General features: G+C 38.1%; 1 pseudogene across 1 annotated transcript; it reads right to left on the reverse strand.

Annotated features, from left to right (window-relative positions):
* Nucleotides 1-60: 60 nt before the first annotated feature.
* Nucleotides 61-9,594, reverse strand: LOC149117038 (uncharacterized; annotated as a pseudogene). The gene is made up of 12 exons (XR_016205530.1): nt 7,463-9,594; nt 6,319-6,390; nt 5,684-5,740; nt 5,434-5,519; nt 5,184-5,269; nt 4,922-5,013; nt 4,486-4,578; nt 4,250-4,325; nt 3,839-3,925; nt 3,656-3,712; nt 3,184-3,321; nt 61-2,181 (listed from the first exon to the last, which is right to left on the reverse strand). The product of XR_016205530.1 is annotated as an uncharacterized LOC149117038 (transcript).
* Between the last annotated feature and the right edge of the window lie 10,214 nt (nt 9,595-19,808).

A 19,808-nucleotide genomic window follows, 5' to 3' on the forward strand; every position in this document is an offset into this window, starting at 1 on the left:
TTCGGTCTTCGATCTTCGATCTTCGGTCTTCGATCTTCGGTCTTCGATCTTCGGTCTTCGTTTTGTAGACGCCCCAATTTTTGTAAATACTTCTTTTCAGAATCTATGTTCTGTTTTGTCAACTAAGGGAGATAAGGATTTTTATAAGAATTATTCCAATCAACATTCATCGAATCAGACCTAACATTAAACTTTCAATGATAATCATACTTCTGCTGACTGTATTCAGTTTGTTTTCTGTGCTCTGCAAAATGTCATTAAGCAGGCAATATTTGGTGAATTTATATCAAAAGAGAACAGCAAAACAATTTTGGACAACTCTGTCTTTTGAAAGCAGAAAATCATACACCCATCCTACACGAGACTTTAACCTCCCTTACCATTTACATTAACAACTTTTCCCTCTTACACACTTGAGGACAAGTTAATATCTGGCATTATAATCCATCAGATATTTTAGCTAGCACGCAGTTGGTGTAAATGTGTCACGTGACTGATTATACACCAGATAAAACTGAGGTGATGTTCCCCAATTTTCAAAACTTAGCGTGTTGTGAAAAATATTCAATAGACAATAAACACAACAGCCTTCATTTGGCAGGAAAATATTCGCATCTATTTGTCCATGGACATCATCTGTTCCTCAAAGAGCACATTGGTCCTCTCAAAAACCTGTGTGCGCTCCTCAGAACAGATAATTTTCACGGAAAAGTATCCTGGCATGTTTTCGTATGTAGTCTATATAAGCCACACATCAAAAGCTAGCTGCAAATTAAGCTGTAGTTTGGGCTACACCCTAACTATAGGAAGAGTATGATATTTTTCAATGTTTTTCTGTTTTTAATTTTGAATACTTTTCAATACAAACTGTGACCTTCACACTACACCAGAGAAATTTGAGATTGCTTGTGTTTGAGGTAAACTTGTGCAGAGAAAGCACACGGTTTTTGTGATATCATCATCTTCGAAAAGCTTCACTTTCAAACTTTTTCATTTGTACTGGCATTTTCAAATTCCTCCAGTTTGTAGAGCAGAGCATTTTAGAAAAGTTCCATTTCCCTGACAGATTATATTTTGGACAGTAGGCCTAACTTAAAAATAAAGTTGCATGTGTTTTCAAATTTCTCTTGTGTAGTGTGGAAGGGACCATAAGGCTGCTAATCATACCTAAGGCTAAGGCAGTTAGTATATTTTGTGGAGTTAGACAAACAATACCAATTATATACTTATACTAAACAAATACAGACCCATTATTATGGCAATGGTTTCCTGGTCCCCCCCTCATTTCTAAGAGGGTATTATCCTGCTTTCTTTGGTCAGATGTACATTGGAATTCTCTTACTCTACTCAACTGTGTGTAGTGTGACCAAATGTTTCACAATAGATAAGGAGTAGCATTCCAAGTCTCAGGGGGTATCATCAAGTAACCAACTTGACTCATTGTTGCCAGGCATAAAAAGATTGTAAAAAGGTCAATAATGGCACACTTATGCTCTGGCGTGATTTACAGGTGAAAACTATGAGTAGATCAGTTAGTTTGTATAAAACGGAAATATGCTTCAAATCATTGCTCATTGAAAGAATGCTGATCTTGACTTTCATTTAAGTAGTGATAGAAATGCATGAAATAAAAAACTCAGTGGTCCCAATCTCTTAAAATGTGAGTGAATTAATTTTCCATTTGCTTGGTGCAGAAAAGTTTAAAAAGTCTGTTGAGTTTCCCTGGTTGATAAATCACACCAAAGCATGTTTTAAATATGCTAAAATCAATGAAAAACCTTGTAATTTCAATGAATGCTGCAGTTCTCAACTGATTCAGGAGTCAGCATTTTAAATTGGCTAAAGATAGTGTGTGCTGCAAGTCTCAACTGGAAACACTCACAAGTGAATTTCAGGAGTCAGCATTTCCCACATATCCATTCTCTGAAGAAACAAGTCAGGCATTTCCTTCATTGAGCTAGGTTCTTGACTCAAATGAAAATGGTCATTTCAGGGATCAGTTTCATTCAAGTCTTCGCCATAACTGGACCTCAGGACACAATTTGGCTCCATTTGAAACTGTGCCACAGACATGGTTTCATGGTCAGGAACTAGTCTCCAGATGTTTCCGTCAACTTGATAGGTTAGGGAGATGGTTGTTGAGCCTTCAGGTAGCAAATTTCTGACTTGTTGGTACAACTCCTGTGTTTAATTTAAAATGCAAGCAGATGAGATAAGAAGCCCTTAGAAGTAGTATCTCACCAAATTGCTTTACATGACAACAAATATATTATTTTAGTAGACAATGGATTGTGCCCACCCAATCACACTGATAATATTCTTTGATTTACCAGAAGAGATTATACACAGCTTAAATTTCAGCCATCTCCTGGAGTTGCAAACACCTGAGAGAGACATCTGCTGTACATTGATGTCAAGTTGATATTTCCTGATTACTTCTTTTATAATGGAAATTTTGAAAAGTTCAGTTGTGGTCATTAATTTTATGATGGGAATAATCATGGCATCTGACAGGTGAGAATTGTGAAAAAAAAGTTCTCCAATCAGCCTAGGTCTGGGAATTTAAATGAGGATATGGGCAAGTCTCTGATTTTACCACTCTATATCCTTAACTTTGTAGTTACTCCCTAATTACTGCTTAGTTTTTCCAATAGTGACTTCAGTATATTGCATTATAGTGGTTCATTGTTTCAGTTGTCTCTCTTGGAAGTGTGTGATTCAATATTAGGCTGAATTGAATAACAAGAAACATGGGCCTGAGACTTACAAACTCATGGCCGTTTCCATTTCGATGGCTCATGACACAGTTTTGTTCAAATACAAAAGCCTATTTTTGGGGAAACATTGTTCACATGCACCTTAACTGCCCATAGCATCATAAATTGAGCCCCTTAGGATGATATTTTTGAATAGCATATCCATGACTCCATGGTGTCATAATAAAAAGGGGAGCCTTGAGACAAGGGCACAATGAATTTCACCATCAAAACTTTCCAATATTGAAGGGGCAACAACAAACCAAGTGATGCAGGCTACATTAGAAACAACAAATTATGTGGTCTTGTGCATACATCTGGGTTATACTATTATTAGATGGTCTTGTGCATACATCTGGGTTATAATATTAATGGTAAATGAAAGGCATCGAAATCTGCATTTCTTCAGAGTATTCACATTACCCACCTTCAATGGACTTTCCCGTGAAATATCCAACTGGTGCCTTTCTCCATCTGGCAAAATAACGATGACATGAGTCAATTCATCCGATCTCAGCCTCTTTGTTGGTGGTGGATTTGTGGCCTCATCTGGTTCTGGTCGTGGCTGGAATACAAATTCACAGACTATAAATGTATTACCCATTATTCATTATTGGATCTAAATTTGTCTTGTACGATTTGTTAATTAATAACTTATTTAGGCTTGAGAAACACCTTGAAAGATGGTGTATATATATGCTGGACATCTATGCTTCCAAAATAATGCCTTCGAAGTATTTTTCATGGTACAGAAAAAGCCAACAAGCCTGTTTTCTACAGTGGTAAGGTCATGATAGGGGTACATGCATTACAGCCATTAACCATGGCAATGGCTTGAATTAGCAAGAAGCAACAAGAGAATAGTTTATCTGTTGCATTACTAATATCAAATGTGATACCTCAGGGGCTGGTCCATCGTCTGTTTGACAGGCTTTTGTATTCCTCTGCCTTTTTGCCTGAAGCAAATAAGGAACTAATCAGATGTGCTAGAACATCACTTGATATAATTAGCCAGTATTTAAAAAGTATTGTACAGTTCTTTTCATATCATGGAGTGCCAAAGTGCTGCTAGTTTTTCACACCTTCTCTCTGTCATTCTGGAGTGACTCTTCATAGTCAAGATCCTGCTGCCTCTTCAGTTCCCTCTCCTCTCCTCTTGTAGTCTGAGCCTATGAATTAATATTGCACAATAAAAAGGTGATGGATTGATAGATTGATTGATTGATTGATTGAGGGATTCATTGATTGATTGATTGATTGATTGATTGATTTGATTGAATGTAATCGAATAGCTTGACAAAATAGCTGGTAACATGCACTTATATTTAAAACATGAATTATTTCATGAGCAGAGTAAAATATAACATCAATCGTGCTCAATGTTTCACATTCTAATTTAAGATATAATTTTAATTTTGAAGTCACACACTTCCAGCACATCTCATTATTATAGTGTAACAATAACATGATAAAAGTTGAATAAAGTTGTATACCAGTTTCTCTTGTGATCTTGAAATGTTGTAAGTTTCTCCTCCGGAGCTCTCTTCAGTTCAGCTACAGTGGGTGGGCCTATGAATAAAACATCATGCGCTTATGAGGCATACATGAGTGACTGAGTAACAAAGGCAAAACAGTTTCAATAATTATTACAAAATAAAAGTAATGTTTCATTTGAGACTGAGTAATCTAGAACATAATCCAACTGCAATTGCGTGGAACAATTAATTACCTGAAATCTTGAGCAAAACTCTCTCTTTGCCACCAACGCTGCAAACTATAGCCATCGTACCTGTATTACTTTCAACTTTTAAAGCGGCCAAGGCTGAAACCAAGCAACCATGATGAATTCGAATTGATTTTTTATTTCCCATTTTTTGATACAGCAAAAGAAGTACTTAATTATAGTTAATTATAGTCCAAAACAGACAATATTAAATATTAATATAATGTTGTCTAACAAGTTGCAAGTTAGGGTGAATGTTCTTCGTGACAAAAAAATTAAACATAGTATATACTGATGTAGTGTTAGAGTAAATGTCCTGCCATGGCCCAATCTAGTCTTTTTTTAACAGTCAGGACTTTACAGTTTGGGAAAGTACCTCACAAACATGCTAGGACTTTGCAGTACCTCTATTTATGCTAATGTTAATTGTGACATATACTACCTTGCTTCCCAGCGGTTCCACCAGATGATTGCACCCAAAACAGAAAATGCTCATTCACCAAGTCAATAATTTCTCTGTTTTCAAAAATCGTCCTGAAAAAAAAAATATCATTAATATTAGATTACTTAACATTTAACAAATGTCATTTGGCACCAGGTTAAGATAACCCATTCCTGTCACACATGTTATTTGCAACCATTTAGTAACAAATAAGCTTATAATGGGCGTATATAATATTACATGTCAAATCAGATTTTGTTACCTCCACAGTAGCCACTGCCTCTCGCTACAGACACACATTAGTGCAGGTCGACAGTGTTCTCTCTCCACTCTAGCCATTTGCATGAGCTAAAATAGTAAGTCGATAAGAATTTTTTTATGACAGTTATTAATTCATTAATAATGCTAAAGAAGGATGATATACCAGTTGCTAATGCAAATGATTTGTCAGATATGTAATACTGGTTAATATCCACTTTAAAAAGCCCGTCAGCTTGCATTGTTTCACTCACCACATGGAAGTTGCATGGATGACTAAATGGCAGGCTTGCAGATTGTGCCATTGCAATGGATGTCTGCATTGCACTTGCTGGCTAGCCTGCAAAACAAGAAACACCCTTTTTTGTACTACATGGTATTGAATATTAATATTAATTAATACAAACCGTACTGGGCTAATTGCACTTGTATCCTTCAATGGGAAAACTGATAAGATTATTTTTGTTGTGCAGTTTGTATATGATAAAATATGTTAACTCTTACCAGGAGTTTGAGGTAATAAATCAAGCAACACCCTTGCATCTGGTAATTCAACGGTTCCTGAAAAGAATTTTGGAACACAAGACATGTCAAGTAAAAATGCTGCATAAAAGACATCATGTTCATTTCTAATATGCAATCATTGAAACTTCCACAATTCTTATGTTAAATTTTACGTACTTTGAGAAAAAAAACCCTCTCAAGGTTACCAGTCTGCCAGTGCTTCAGGTGTGTTGTAAATGAGAAAAGACGATTGCCTGCAGAAATACTAGGCTTTAATCACCAAATCTCTGTCCTTACAAAACATGGCGGCCAACTGTAACCACAAGCATTGCAGGCTCGCACAAGAAAGCTGAACATACTACATGTATGACACAATGAATTATAATGTAACGCAAAACAAGAAAGCTGAACATACTACATGTATGACAATGAATTATAATGTAACGCAAAAACTCGCAGTGTTCAAGTCACGCAAAACTCGCAGTGTTCAAGTGTCTAGAGGGCCTTCAAGAGGGCCTTTTGCAATGTCATTTACACCACAAGGTGATAACTGATAAAGCAGTATGTTAACTTCATGGGTCCTGAATCTGTGACTTAGTCAAGGAAAAAGCAATATTAAATAAAAGAGCACTCACCTGTAACTGTTGTAGTTGTATTTTCAGCAGATGGCCTGGCAACTCCGGCTGTGATTACAGAGGCAGTTAAACCTGAAACACGTAACAGTAAATAAATGTACTTGTATTAGTTTTCAGTTCCCTTTCAGTGCCACATACGTTATTAATAAAAAAAAATACTTAGCAAACCATGTAGTGAAGCAGTATCATGGTGCAAAGTGCAAGCACAGCTCTGACACATGCATAGTAGTCACAGGAGTATAGCTCTCCACTGCTGTACACTCCCTGTCTGTTTGTGCTACTAATTCAAATGGAATTTATTTTCCCATAAACTGATCAAATCATATCATATGTCCAGCCTGTCCTGCAAAAGCGTAGCATAATGATAACATTAACTCCAAATCAAATATGATCAAATCAACAAATAAAGAAGCCTTGACTGTGCTCTGTTCTGTTGTAAAGCACACAGGAAGCGGTAGAGCACGAAAGAAGTGTAGGGGAAAACACGAGACAAAGTCGAGTGTTTTTCCCCACTTCTTGTAAACAGAGACAGTTCAATTGTTGTTTTTTATCATTGTTTTACTTCTTAAGTATAATTTCTGCCCTCGTAACAAATAGAATGTCTTTTATTGAAGCACTGTTTGGGTTGAGAATTTGTTTATTTCGTTAGGTGTTTTGTCAGCGGGAATCTAGCAAAACTTGTTATTTTAACACTACTGTTGCTAACAATGGTCTCTGTGAGCCATATTTACTACAGACAAATAGCTCGTTTCCATTGTGTTTGTCTGAATCACAGGGGATGTTTAATTTGGCACAAATTTGTCAAAATTCCAACGCAAACATTTGAAAGCCAACTTACCATCATCAACCTGTGCTCTGTTCTCTGATAAAGCATGCACTTTCAGGCAATCAGAGCGCACGTTATATGGAAACTTTATTGTAGTGTATATTATACAAATGCTCCTTCAAGAATTGATATGTACAGATACGTACACAGAAAGAGAAGGCTACTAATTGAAACTTTGATCTTCTACTGCAACCTTTGTTAATCTAAAATTATGGATGCTTCATTGTCGGGTTGTTAAGATAAGTGCAGCTTTTACTCTATAAATCTTTAAAATTACTTTAACCAATGCATTTTGACATAAAACAAGCCATACAGTACCTGGTGGCCTTGGGATGGTGTGGTTTGAGGTCACGGGGTTTGGTGTAGCAGTTCTGCTGACAGGTACCTGGTCCACATTACTGGTATCTGTTTCTCTTGGTAATGTTGCACGCCATCTACGACCCCGTTCTTCCATTTCAACATCATCTAATCTTAAGATACTCAGAGGATCATCGTCACTGTCTTGCATAGCCTCATCAGTACCACTTGTGGTGTTTGGCAGTCCCAAGACAGTGGTAGTGGTTGTTATTGTTGTCACTGTAGTAGTGGTGGGGACAGTGTTGTTACCAGTTGTGACAGTACTTCCTGGTTGATGACTTAGCCCAAGAGATTCTTCAGATTGCCTACCAGAACCTATGCCATCACTGACACTAAGTGGTAGAAGCCCTCCTCCAACAGATGCTTCAGCACTTCTCCCTGCTTCAGCACCAGTCACAATGTCAATTGTTGAGGGACGTGTAAAAGTTGTCGTGGTTGGAATGGTCCCTACACCGCTATGCCTATCCAGCCCGCTCCCTGGCCCCGTTGTAACAGTAACAATGTTAGTTGCTACTGTGTATGTTGAAGGGGTAGTACTGAGTGGATTTCCCAAGCTGGCATTTCCAGTCAACCCATTCCCTAACCCCATGGTAACAATGCCAGCATTGGTTGTAGCAGTATGTGTCGATGTAGTACGGGATGGAGTTTGTACTCTATTACGCCTACCCAACACAGTCCCTGCCCCCCAGGTAACAGTACCAGCATTGGTTGTAGCAACATCAGCTGATGTACATGTAGGAATACTGCGAGGATCTCCTCCTCGTACATGTGCTCTGTTATGCCCACCTGACACTGTCTGCGTGGTAACAGTACCACCATTGGTTGTGACAGTGCGTGTCGATGTAGTACGGGGGTGAGATCTTACTCTGTTACGCCTACCTGACACAATCCCTGCCCCTGACTGAACAGTATCACCATTGGTTGTCACAGTGCGTGTCGATGTAGTACGGGGTGGAGATCCTAATCTGTTATGCCTACCTGACATAATCCCTGCCCCCGACTGAGCAGTACCACCATTGGTTGTCACAGTGCGTGTTGATGTAGTACGGGGGGGAGATCCTAATCTGTTATGCCTACCTGACACAATCCCTGCCCACGACTGAACAGTATCACCATTGGTTGTCACAGTGCGTGTTGATGTAGTATGGGGTGGAGATCCTAATCTGTTATGCCTACCTGACATAATCCCTGCCCCTGACTGAGCAGTACCACCACTGGTTGTCACAGTGCGTGTTGATGTAGTACGGGGGGGAGAGCCTAATCTGTTATGCCTACCTGACACAATCCCTGCCCCTGACTGAGCAGTATTACCATTGGTTGTCACTGGGAGTGTCGATGTAGTATGGGGTGGAGATCCTGATCTGTCACGCCTACCCAATACAATCCCCGCCCCCGACTAAACAGTATCACTATTGGTTGTCACAGTGCGTGTCGATGTAGTACGGGGTGGAGATCCTGATCTGTCACGCCTACCCAACACAATCCCCGCCCCCGACTGAACAGTATCACTATTGGTTGTCACAGTGCGTGTCGATGTAGTACGGGGTGGAGATCCTAATCTGTTACGCCTACCTGACACAATCCGTGCCCCCGACTGAACAGTATCAGCATTGGTTGTCACAGTGCGAGTCGATGTGGTACGGGGTGGAGATCCTACTCTGTTATGCCTACCTGACACATTCCCTGCCCCCGACTGAAAAGTATCAGCATTGACTGTAATAGTGCGTGTCAATGTAGTAAGGGGTGGAGATCCTAATCTGTTACGCCTACCTGACACAATCCCTGCCCTTGATTGAACAGTGTCCGCATTGGATGTTACAGTTCGTGTCAATGTAGTGTGGGTTGTAGATCCCACTCTGGTATGCCTCCCTGGCACAACCCCTGACCTACCTGTAACTGTGTCATAAGTGTTTGTCAAGGCTGGGCTGGTTGGTGGATGTGCCCTTACGCTGCTAGAGCTGTTGTGATAACTGTTTATTCCATCTACACTACTAGCATGGGTTGTGGCAATACGAGTGCAGGTGGATCTATTGCTTACACCCCTTACCCTGGAATTTGCCTGCTGTCCTCCTCCAGATCCAGAGGCTGTACCTTGGGCTGTGACCACTATTTACCAACCAGAAAAGGAAAGAGTATTCACAGTGATATTGAACCTTTCAAAGTGCTGTCGCAATGTGAGGGAAGATTAATAGTCAAGAAGCCATTCATTCAAGGAGAAATTAGTTCACACCATTGATTCTTAACTTAACAAGTTGGAGATTGACTACAAAAAATTAATCTAGAAATCTGGATCCTGTACAATCAATCAACAGCATTATGTTGTTTAAACTCGCTGGGTTTCCTTCACGAATCGCCTTCATTGGCATCAGTAAAGTTTCTTGATAACATGTAATAATTAGAGGCCCCCGTGAGCAAGTACTCTCTTGTACCTAGCTTGGTCATTCTGACCACCAAGATATTGATGATTAGGCCCCTGTAGGTGCTCCCCTAACTTGAGTGCCAAGAGAGAAAATCTCATGGGTCAACCTTCAGGGAATTTTCAAGTAAGCTTCCAGAAAAGTATGGGCATGATATTTAATATCGCATTGGTTTAAATGTTGGCTTGAATGCAATGGAAAATTCAATTACCTTGAGGAAGATAGCCTTGCCTAAATGATAAGCCTCGGCTTGATTTCCGTCCTTTAAAAAAGATGTCATAAATTTAATACGAAACATTTCATGAAGTAAGTGCAATTGAACCATTTAAACCCTGCCATCTGAGTAGCCATAGTTATTTTACTTGACATTGCAGCATCAGAATTTTAATAATGATTTACATACATAATTCAATTGATATAACAAATTCACACCCGCCTCCTCGTGATGCTGATGGTCTAGGTGGCTGATCCTGTAGAGAAAAAACAAAATTTTGTTATCTAAAAAAATTATTGTATATAAAAAAAGAAATCACAGGAATAAGAGAAGTAAGGGATTTAGTTTATTTGTTCAATTTTACTGTCTACAGTTAGGTTACTTCTACACAAAGGTGTCATGATTGCTTGTGTCTATAATTTTTTTTTTAGAAACATCTCTTCATTTGCACCTATTTGTTTCTTAAACATTCAAGCCTTCAAGCAAATGTACTAGGTTTGTGTTATACACTATGCAAGGACATTTTTCAGCAGGACACCTGTGAGCTTATTTTGTAAACTTATAAAAAATATATTTAAATGTAAATATGAACGAGTACCTCATGATCACTAGGGCTGCTCTCTATTAAGCGCAGGTACAGTGCACCCTGGCCACACACTTTCTTCAATTCCCGGGCAGAAAACCCTGAAGATGGCCGGACAGCAGGGATCAACACGTTTCTCGAGCTTTTATCAGTCGCGAGAATTTCAAAGCAGTACTCTCCATCACTAAAAGGCAGAGTAATATTACCCATGAATAAAGCGTTTCAATTTATTTCATACTGTAGACCAATACTACAGAGCTGAAAAAAAATTGCTGAAAACAGTGATTGTTTTAATTAGAGTTTCCAAAGATTTTGTCCATCAGAGCCTGTCTTTAATTGGGTGCTGATCTTCTTGTCTTGGCTGGACTTATCTCATTATTAAAAGCAATGTACATACTGCCAGGTTACCACAGTTATCATCAAATGTTGTCAATGTGGCCAATGCATTTTTCTGCTATATGAAACTGTTGTTGGAAAACATTAATAGGATCAGAATTAATAAAACCTGTTTATTATAGTGTAGAATGGGTGTATGATTTTCTGCTTTCAAAAGTCATTTTGAAAGCAATTTACGTTGATATATATAAATATATATGTAAAGAGTGTAAAATTTGATTTTCGTAGAACAGTGCTCAATACATCAGAGTAGAGCGAAGTATACAATGTGGGAGGAAAAACACAAATAAACTACAAGTTCATCCCTACAAGCCTGTTTCGTGGTTGCCCACTCATCAGGGGATTTAATAAGAATAATCTTTACCACTGTTTATATACAATATAATTTACATAATATATGCAGCGCGAAATTTAACGGGTTAGTTGTTTCGTAGGAGGGCTTTGTTTCTGTGGCGGCAAGATGATACGAGTTCATTACGTTTGTTAAGTGTTGATAGCTCGGGTTGGCAGATGATAAGGAATTTTTCTTTAAGGCAAAGGTTACATCTTTTGCTTGAGCTGTTATACGGCGAGTGTGAGGAGAGAATGCGCCAGGAAATAAAGTGTTCGATGTCATTGTCTTTGAGGCTCCAGATGTGCTTGCTGAGTTTGGTCGAGTTTCTGTGTTTAGCGTGGCGGAATGATGCAGTGTGGTTTCTGTATCTAGTTTTGAAGTCGCTCTCTGTGAGTCCAATGTACGTTTCTGTCGTGTTGTTGTCTTTGCGTGTTACGGTGGCTTGGTAGATCACAGATGATTGTAGGCAGTTTCCGTCGAGCGGGCATGCGTTCTTTTGTCGGCAGTTACATGACTTTTTGTTGTTGATGGTAGCGGCAGCGGTGTCATCAGTCAGCATAGATGCAGTTAGGATGCGTTTGTTATGGCTGTCGATTATTTGTTTTGTGTTGTTCATGTAGCTGTAGCTGATCTTAATGGTGTTTCGGTTAAAGATCTTTCTTAGCTTGTGATATTTCGGAAAGTGCTTATCTATTAGGGCGAGGAATTTGTGTCTGATGTTGGTGCTGGTGTTCTTGCTAAAAGGAGGGTTGTACCACAGGATGTTATTATGTTGTCGGTTTCTCCGTTTGCGTGTGTTGACTGGTTTGTACTGTAGTGTGTAGTGGTATCCACTTTCGTCGAGTGCTTTCTGGTATGGAAGGGCGGCTTGGTCAAAGGATGCTTTGTTGGATGATAGGGACGACAGTCGTTTGTTGATGCCGGTGGGAATGTTCTTAGTGGTGATCGGCGGGTGGTTGCTCTCGTGGTGGACGTAGTGCAGTGAAGTGTTCGGCTTTGTAAATGGCTGATAAGTGTTTCGGTTAAGGTTGAATGTGACGTCTAGGAAGTTGATTACTTGTTTGTTAGCTTCTATGGTGATGCGTAGTCCGTTATTGTTAAAGATGCGGCATATCTCTTTCTTGATGTTCTCTGTGTCCCTAGGTGTGGCGTTAGTGATGGCTAGTCCGTCGTCTCGGTAAAGTCCTACGTTTATATTAAGGTGCTGGAGTTGGGAGAGGAGAAAGTTTCCCACGAGTTCGCATGTTTCAGCGCCGTCGTAGCTTTCCATTGTTACATCAAATGTTGTGTTGCCTTTCTTTTGCCAGGGTAGGTGATTGTGGATTAAAATGGAGTTTTTAGCGTGGATTATAATGTTTCTGTCGTCTGTGGTGATGTTGTCATAGTCGGAGGCGAAGTCGAGTGCTTTGTTTAAGAGGTCTTGGCTGATGGATGGGTAGAATTCTTCGATGTTGAAACAGATGAAGCTGAGGAGTTGTTTGCTTTTGATAGATTTAAACCAGTTGATTACGGCTGTGGTGTTTTTCCATTGGTGAAAGTTGCGTTTTTTTCGCGATTGCGCTGTTGATGCGGTCAAGGATCTTTTTGCTGACTTTGCCTATCTCGGACTTCGTGGGATTGATGAGTCTGCAGGTCGGTTTGTTTGCGAAGTTTGGCTTGTGATCCTTGAGTGTTATGAATGCGTTTTTGTCGGCTGTAGTGTCTACTCTATCGTCTATTCCTAGTTTCGTCGCGATGTCTTTGTTTTCTTTATGGATTGCTTGTGTCGTCTCTGGCATATATATGTATATGTATCTTGTTAGAGAATTCAATGTCAATTTGAATTAAGTTTGAGCAAAATAAAATGGTGAAATGAAGACACCTTGCTGGTAGTGATTAAAATTTAAGAAACTGCTTTGGATTTTAGACTTACTTTGTGGTTGCTCCTCTGGGGAAAGGGAAGGCACCATTCAGGGCTCTCAGTGCTCCTGCTTCTTGTGTTCCCCTACCCAAAGATATCTGGACAATCCTGCCAGTGTTAAGAAGATCTTGCCTGATAAGTACCCCTGGGAATTGAATCATCACTGGGATCCAATAACACCACATTGAAATTGTAAACCTGCCCCTTTGGGTTGTTCCCAGTGCTTAAAGCTGGGACAGCTGATTCATTTGATTGTCCCTGAGCTGAAATTGGAATACCCTGAAAATTTTGCCTTACCAAACCAGCCAAGTTTCTGGTAAAGGAAAGAACCTGTCCAAAACAAAATCAACTCATGACAAGAGATCACTATAAAACCACATTAAGTATTAACTTTGTTCTTAAAATGAGTGAAAGTAACAAAGAAATGATAATTAATTAAACAATGACTCAATTTAAGAACCTTAAAATTGCTGAGTCATACACTATTTTATCACCACTATAAAATTAAGCAATACAAATTAAGCACGTACAATTTTTCTATCAAGTTATGGAAGCATGAGTGAACTTTTGGGAGAAATTGAAATGCTGTTGGAACAGGAGCCATTAGCCGAGTGTTTCTAACGTTTTTCAAGTTCTTCAAAATTTTCATGAGTGGTTCTATAAATCAATGGAATCACGGAGAACATGTTTTCTATTTCATTTAGAAAGTACCAAGACTTAAAAAAAGAAAACAACTTGCTCACGGCTGTCATTAAGTTTTCATTCAAGTGTAGCCTTGATCTCCACACCTGTCACAAATTTGTTACTTTATGGATGAATTAAACCTACAACAGCAAAGTTCAACCGTAACATCAAGGACCCATCCAACATGTTCAGCCGTAACCGGTGCTAAGGGGTACAGCCCTTATTGATAGCTCTGTTGCTTACTTTGATGTTCAAAATGAAAATTCCCTTTGCTTGTGCCACCTCATGCTAATATTTATTTCTAATAAACAATTAGATAATGAGCTCAAGATTTCTATCAAGAAAGCGAGCATGAATAATATAATTTTTGGCACTACTAAGGTTGCAAATGATTTTTGTGACAGTGGATGGTATAATTAAGTAAAATACCTGAGTTGCCAAAGCATCCGCTTTGCAAACTGGCACAACAACTTATCATGTGATCAATTTCAAGAGTTAATTGTACACGCAAAAGAGCACTTTGCGGATCGGAGTTAGGGTTAGGATTAGACAACCCAACAGTATGGGTTGGGATAGAAGGATAACTAGAATTCAGGTGTGGACAAGTACAGTTGGAACTTCACTTGTCCAGGAAGCAAAGTTTGAATTTCCACGAGGGTCTGCAGGGAGCTGGGTGGTTTACACACAAACAAAAACAAAACAAATGCAATCAAAACTATGCAAAGGGTTAGGTGCCTCCCCCATTAAAGATCTTCAACCAATTCCACAAATCAGCAATAGTATGATTTAACATGTTCAATTATATATCTCACTCAAAATGTTTGTTCAGACATGCCTTTTAAAAAATTTAATTGATGCATGCTTACTATGATAAATATTGTTATCAGTGTGACAAATTTATTGACAATAATTTAATGGTATATAATTTAATGGTATATATGTGTCTATTTTATGCACTGAAAAATCAGTCATAGACTTGTTTCAATTGACTTTACCAACAAACATTTTAAAAACAAAATAGCATCTAAGGGACCCCTACTTTGCCACCCTGATTGTGTTTTAGCCATAAACAAGTGCATTGCAGTTGCAAATTACATTTAGGAAATGGTAATTGACACCACTTCACTTTAAATTAAATGCCTATTGACAATTAATTAAATTACATGCCAACAACCTGGTCACTTTCCTCCTCTTCCTGTCTCTCATCATCATCATCAGAATCTTCCTGTGAATCAAACAATGATTGGCTGTACTTCATTTAATGGAACCACTACTAAATGAACTACATTTGACTTCATAACAATTGTCTTATTGTCTTGTGAAGAAGTTCACTGTTTGTTCCCCGTAAACTGACTGCAATTTATTTTGTCAAATCATGCAGTTATTGTTGTGGAAAGTTTTTCTAATTAGGCAATCACGGTTAATAAGACAAACCTTGTTAAATTACATTGTACATTTTATATACATGCTGATGGAATTCAAGATCTGACTCAATTGACTCATGAACCTTTCCAATAAACCTGCACATCCATGACAGTCAATATCTGATTGAACAGAGAGCAATAAAACTTTATATTCCAAATTGTTTGCAACAAGTATATTACACTTTGATTTAACAACATACTTCTGAATGCTGCCGCTAAAATAAAAATAGAAATTGTTTTACCAAACAAATTCCTTTCCCGTACATATGTAAAATTAGCTGAATGATCAACATATTTTTGTATACTTACGGGGATTCCTGGACTGGGTGTTTCAGTAAGGTAGCCACGTAGGCTCTCTAAGACTTCTTCAACCTCCCCATTGTCAGATCCCTACATGGCAAGAAATTATTTTTCACACAATTTAAGACTAACTGGTATGCATGCAGCATATATATATTGTCAGCTATTAAAGGCAAATATATGCATATTGACTGAGACTATTTCAATTCTATATCAAATCATAAAACATTTTGAAACATGCAAACATGGCTTGATGATATAGTGAACCCTCTCGCAATTAGCCATACATATTAAATTGGGATTGAATAAATAAGCTTAAATTTTAAATAAATAACCCAAAATTTAAGGTCACTCAGAACCTTATGTACAAAAATTTCTTTGAAACTTTGCCAAAAGTTGCGTCATTAAAAATGTAATTTAATTTAATTTAACTTCTTAAAATTTAATAATAGAAAACCATAAATTCACCATGACATTTTTGAATTATAAGCCCCTAAAGCTGTAGTTAATGGCATTTTCAGCAGGTCATGCTGTTGCTATGGTAACCTGTTGTGTCACAAAAATGATAACAATGTGTTCAACAATGATCATGCATTTTTTTATAACATGTGTGTAGCTTCAAGTGATAAAGAGTAGTTGTAAATGACCCAGCGCGATCTAAGTGCTAGAAACTGTTTTGAGCCAACTTAAGCTATGCAAATAAAACTGATTACAACTCTGATCATACGAAATTGTATCCAAAATTAAGTGCAAGGCAAGGTTAGTTAGGGGAAAAAAATAGTGCTTTTATTTTTGCTAATCGTTTCGGTCGAGTTAAGCATTCCTATCTGACTAGACTATTGCTCAGCTAACAAAATATGGGGTTCAAGATTGGGTAGTATTTGGACCAAACAAGAGCGGCTTTAGTTCGCTGACCGATAGAAGAGAAGTTAATCAATGGACACCAACCTCACTGAGTGATGGGGGAATCAATTCCTCCTGATGGCCATCCTGATCACTGAACTCTTCCCAGCTGTAGACCGAGTCCCTGTCGTCGTGATCTCTCGCCTGCAAAGAGTTTGCTTTAATTAATCACTAGCACTTTGAACTTCTACCAAATTAGAAATAGGAACTTGCGACTCCAGTGTGATGGTGCGTTAAACTGTGAAATGGGTTCATGATTGCTGAATCACGTCTAGAAATTATGACTGATATAAAAGGCACACAGACAGCAAGAGAATGCCTTTGTCATCTGCAATTATTTAACGCACGGCTCAGGAAAGGGAAATTTCAGACATACCTCTGCATCGCTGATGGTAAGTTGTGGACTTGCTGGCAAACTCATTTCTAATTAGCTTTCGGGCAAACTAACGAGTAGCGTGAAAAAGCGTTTTCTTTTAGTGGTCCTAAGTGGTCCTCGGTGTATCGGCAAAGCGATGCTGAAGTATAAATTGCCTCGTGGCACATGCACATGTTTATAACTGCGATACCTGTCATTCCAAATGAGCTGTCAATATCCAGGGCCTGGGGAATATCAACAAAACAAATAGTTCTCTATTCGAATTGATCTGGCAGAAATAAAAAAGATCTTTTGGACCTCTCCGATTCGTCAATCAATTACGGGTGTCCGCCCACACCAGTTGACAGATTTAACAGAGTGTTGCTTGTTTCATGGCTACAAAGAGCTTTGTAAATTTGTTGGCCTCTTTGTACGGGATCCCCCATCTTGTTGCAGGCTCGATTTCCGCCGCTTGCTCGAGTCTGGTCTACGTAAAGCGCGGGCTCCTTTCCCGAACAGCGGCCGGTAATCAAGCCTAATCTCATTAATCGTTGCTCATAAATTTGTATTCTCGTTAGGCTGTTAGCTTACAAATGCCTGGTGGCTGTTTAGTTTTGGATTTAAGAATTTGATGACTCCACCTGAAAACGCTCTGTGAATAGGGCTGACAGATTAACAGATTAACCCTTCTGCGCAACGTACGGGTCTCCATACAGGTCTCTAATGCTGCACATCTCTTTTTTGTTTGATGGCATTTCGTTTGACGCTCGATCGATTCACGTGTTGTGTTCACGTCACAATAACCGGTGGAAACAATCTGTTCCCAGATTTCCGCTATATATGCTGTGGGATTTGGTTTTGACTTCATACACTATAAACAGTCTGGCTGTTTGCTGTTCAACAAATAAACTCCTGAAGACATGGCTAAGAAAAGCCAAGTTTTTTGAATACATTTTAACTCGAAAACAAAGCAAAAAACCAGCGGCAAAAATAGAAATTACAAAAATTCTAATTGAAATCGCATGACATTTCTTAACAAATATCTACAGTTTTAAGAAGGATTGAATGGGTTTTTCCGTTGAAATTCTAGAATAATTTCAGACTGCCAGGTATGTAGTATTTTGAAAACACTTGCTGGGTGCCGGGTATCTAGACAACGAAATTTCTATCCATCCTGTGATAAAAATGGATTCTCTGTCTTAATGGTAAGGAATCGTCCAACCAACAGTCATGTTTTGATAGAGGCTACAGTTATTTTACAGTTAAAACGTCCACTGAAAACGAAGAACGAACTCAACTAAACTCGAAGTGTTCACTATTACGCGATCGATTGCACAACAATAACTGCCGCGAAATGGTATCAGTTTGCAAACTTGGGCAGAACCGGCAATCAAACAGGTTTCAAAGGCGGCAAATCGGAGAAAAAAATAACTTTTCTCCGCGCTCGCAACCTCACGTAGACGAGGAGAAACTTAAAACGTCTGGCAGGCAGTCTACCTTCTCACTGGGGTAGTTCCACTATTTTTCGTGCGTTATTCTTTTTTTAGGGATTTAGCTGTCAAGAGAAACGGGGAGTCTTACTTTTATTTGACCGCGTTACAAAAATAATAACAAAATAGACACAAAAATATCAGACAAACAACCTCGTTCCCAGGGTCTATTTTCTTCCTGCCCCTCTCTTGCTCCAGGGGCTGGGAAGAAGAGAAACCCTGGGAATGAGATTGACTGACAAAAGCCGGCTAGCAAAAGACGGGCTATCGAATACAGATTTTGTGTGAACTTTTTAGGCACTATTCATATACTCGACTGAAAGATATACCAATTTTGAGTAACGATGCAATTTTCCGGTCATATTTATGCTTTCCGGACAAGCAGGAACTAGGCAGAAATCTTAGAGAGGAAAATTTTACTTTGGAGCAGTTTTGAGCAAGAGCGGCCAATGAAGAAGAAATTAACTAATAATAACTTTTACACGGAAGTAAAAGAAAACGACTCCACAAAATTTGGAAAAAAGATTTTCAAAGTACCGTCATTGACAGTACGGAGAGACAGTTACTATGATCTTTAAATAAAATCATGACACAATGTTTTTAGTAAATAAGTTATTATTGGAAATTGGAACTTGAAAAAGAAACTTTTTTACATCGTTAAATAAGAAAAAAGTAGAAATGTAAAATCACTGTATATTGGAAGAAAGATGAAATTTAAAAATATTCTATGGTTCTATTTGTAAAATTATTTTATATTGTGAAATATAACAAATTTCCTGAAAAAAATGAAGAAATATGTATTGGAAAATTGAGAAAATGGAAAATTTATTTTACATTAGATATTACGAGAAACTTATAAAATGGGAAATTATTATACAGTATTGGCAAGAAAATATTATCATAATCTATTGGCATTGGAAAATCGGAGAAAGTTGAAAAATTAGTTATTATTGCCAAATCAAAATTCTTTTGATGTATTATAAAATGAAAAAAATTGGAAAAAATCATTGTTTATTTTATACGAAAATTATTCTAAATTGCAAAATACGAGAACATTGGGGAACATGTCATTTATAGGAAAAAAGAGAAAAATGAAATCGATTTTAAACTGTGAAAAATGAAAAACACTAAAAAAATTAAATGTGAAATTAAAAAAATAATAATAATTTAGAAAAGGGGATCTTTGAAAATTATTTTATATCAAAAAGTACGAAAAAACGATGAACAATTATATCGGTAGTGAAAAAAAGCATAAAATTATTTTAGTTAAATAATAAAACAAAATTGGAGAGTTATTTCTATTGGCA

The sequence above is a fragment of the Orbicella faveolata genome, unplaced genomic scaffold (genome assembly GCF_042242905.1).
Source record: "Orbicella faveolata isolate gen_17 unplaced genomic scaffold, um_ofav_v1 contig_12, whole genome shotgun sequence".
NCBI lineage: Eukaryota > Metazoa > Cnidaria > Anthozoa > Scleractinia > Merulinidae > Orbicella > Orbicella faveolata.